Source organism: Centroberyx affinis, unplaced genomic scaffold (genome assembly GCF_046629955.1).
Source record: "Centroberyx affinis isolate AG114_WGS23_722 - 3 ecotype Tasmania unplaced genomic scaffold, CSIRO-AGI_Caff_v1 ptg000898l_1, whole genome shotgun sequence".
Classification (NCBI taxonomy): Eukaryota; Metazoa; Chordata; class Actinopteri; order Beryciformes; family Berycidae; genus Centroberyx; species Centroberyx affinis.
This window is the reverse complement of record NW_027279484.1, coordinates 94,869-97,500: the sequence shown is the minus strand read 5'-3', so window position 1 is coordinate 97,500 and position 2,632 is coordinate 94,869.

Genomic DNA, 2,632 nt, shown 5'->3' with positions numbered 1-2,632 from the left:
ATTCAGAAGAATTCCTGACATGTTTTCTCTGTAGCCCACTATTTTTTAACAAAGTCTGCTGGTCTCCATTATGGCTTATTGACTCCATTCTTTTTACTTGCGTAGATGATGGGAAAAATGTCTGAAGGGTTGCACGAGTTAAAAGTTTTAAGTGTGATCATGTCATCAGTGTCATCATTTTAGTTTCTACAATAATAATAGAATATTGGCATATTGTAATACCACCCACTGTAGCTGAAAATTGGCAAAGTGTCCTAAAATCATTGTGATGAATAATAATGATTAGTAATTGTGATCACAATACCTCACCAAATAACCAAGATTATAATTTTAGCAACTAGTGCAGTGCCCGTTCAAAACATACCTGTTCGGAACGGGCCGATTGCTTGGCCTCCAGTATTGCTGCTTGCAGCTTTCTCGAGAACCGCTCATCCAAACAACTTCACACTCGACACTGCACTTCCAGTCTTCCAGTTTTTTCAAAGTTTATTAATATTGAACATGTTGCATGTCCAATTCGACACTGCATGTCCTTGGGTCCCCAGCAATACACCCGCCAAGTGTGAAGTAGATCGGACGAACGGTTCTCGAGATATGCGAAGGACACACATACAGACAGAGATTCCTTGCTTTATAGTATGATAATTGTGCAGCCCAAGCTTGAAAACATCATATCCAACTAATGTTCTCTGTCAGTGTTTGAATAAATATTTTTTTCAGTGTCAGAATGTTTGAATCATCCATTTCACGTGAGACTGTCAAATCCTATCGCTGTAAAAAAAAAATTCATCCAAATAATCATTAGGCTGCATTTACAATGTTAGAAGTGGCGATGGGGAAACACTACTGGACACTCTGCTGAAAGTTAACTCCTGACATTTAAGACAACAGATTCATGACCACACTTCCACACTTCGTTGAGTAAAGATCTACAAAAAGCAAAATTGGACTCATGTGGACAACTGGACTCAGAGAGCAGTCTATGAGACCAATACAGGTTCCAGGGTGGATGTGTGTCTGCAAAAGCTTTACTGTATGTGTGTGATGTGTCTCCACCCCCCCACCCCACCCCACCGATAGGGATGTCGGAGCAGAGGGTCAGCTACATAACCCTGGAGTTGGTGGGGATTCAGTGACTTGCTCAAGGACACTTCAGCAGAGCGGACAAATGCGCTTTAACCCAGGTGGTCCAGTTGAAGGACAGTCTCTCTACTCTACTGCACCACCTTGATGCCCACTAGTAGCAATACATCTTTTAATAAACTACACCTGGCAATTTCACATGTTGGCGGCCACATAAGGCAGTGAGAGGTAAATGTTTGAAATTTTGAGGACTTCAATACCCAGACATCATGTAACGCAATGTTAGTTAACTGCACACAGCACAATCATGTTTACCAACCTGGCTGGTGTGTGATTGCTTTATACCAAAGGATACCAAAGGGATGAGAGAGGCAAAATATACAAGATCTAGCATTTCTGTTGACAGAGCACTTGCTTGCTGTTTAGTTCAAGTTATGTATTTCACTCTTTTTCTACAATGTCTCAATTTGGGGGAGATGGGACGCTCTTCTCTGTTGCATCCGGACTTGGTGATTTAGGCTGATAAAATGCATGTATTTACACATAAAAGCCTTGCCTAGTACAACTTTAAAAAAGTAAAATAAACATTAGTAAGACGCTGCCATGCTTCCAATAAATAGATTTTTAAAACTGAATAGCCACATTTGATTTTGAGATTTTTTTTTAAAGAAAAGTGGCCATTCCACTCACTAAGTATTTGTATTTTTTATTTAGACAGTGTTTCCCACTGTCTAAATAAAAAATACAAATACTTAGTGAGTGGTACAGAGGGAGACATAGTAGAGAAATTGCTGGTGGGATTCAATCCAAAACCAGCAGGGGCTAACATGCTGCTCCAGAGGTGGGGAACTTCACCACTCAACCTTCTCAGGGCAGCTAGTTGAGTGGTTCAGTCTTCCAAAGGAACCCTAACTTGTATGTTTTTTGCCATTATTTTAGATAGTAATATTAATTTAGCCTATATTTCTAACCCTAACGCAGCGAGCAAAACTAAAAATAACCACTTTTTCAAATGTATTAGTATAAAATGTTCATGATTTTGCAGCAAAGTGACTGAACAATAAACAACAAAAAGTAAATGACTGACTGAATAATTATTTTAACAACAGTTCCAACACAGATTTTAACAACTTCCACAACGTTGTAAAATTCCAAATTATAAAATGGCATTTATTCTCTCATTCATGAGACTCATCATACTCATGAGTCTGGTAAGTCGGCCCTTGTCATGTGTCATGCGGGCATTACGTGTGTGTTTGTAGTAATTGTAGGTGCCTTTTAAAAATCAGCCACCTCAATCTGACTTACTTGAAAATCCCTAACAAATGGTACAGGACAGATTTATCATCTTCAACGCAAGGACACCGTCGCATCCATGACAAAAGAAACAGGCTTTTACTTTTCACTTTGTAATTCGAGGCAGCCATGTCCACCATGTCAACTCCACACAACTCGCCGCATTGCCAGTCCCTGACTAACTCTGAGGTGGCATCCAATCTGACTGGGTAGGAAAAAGCACAACAGAAAGGAGAGTAGGCCAGTGCCAGAG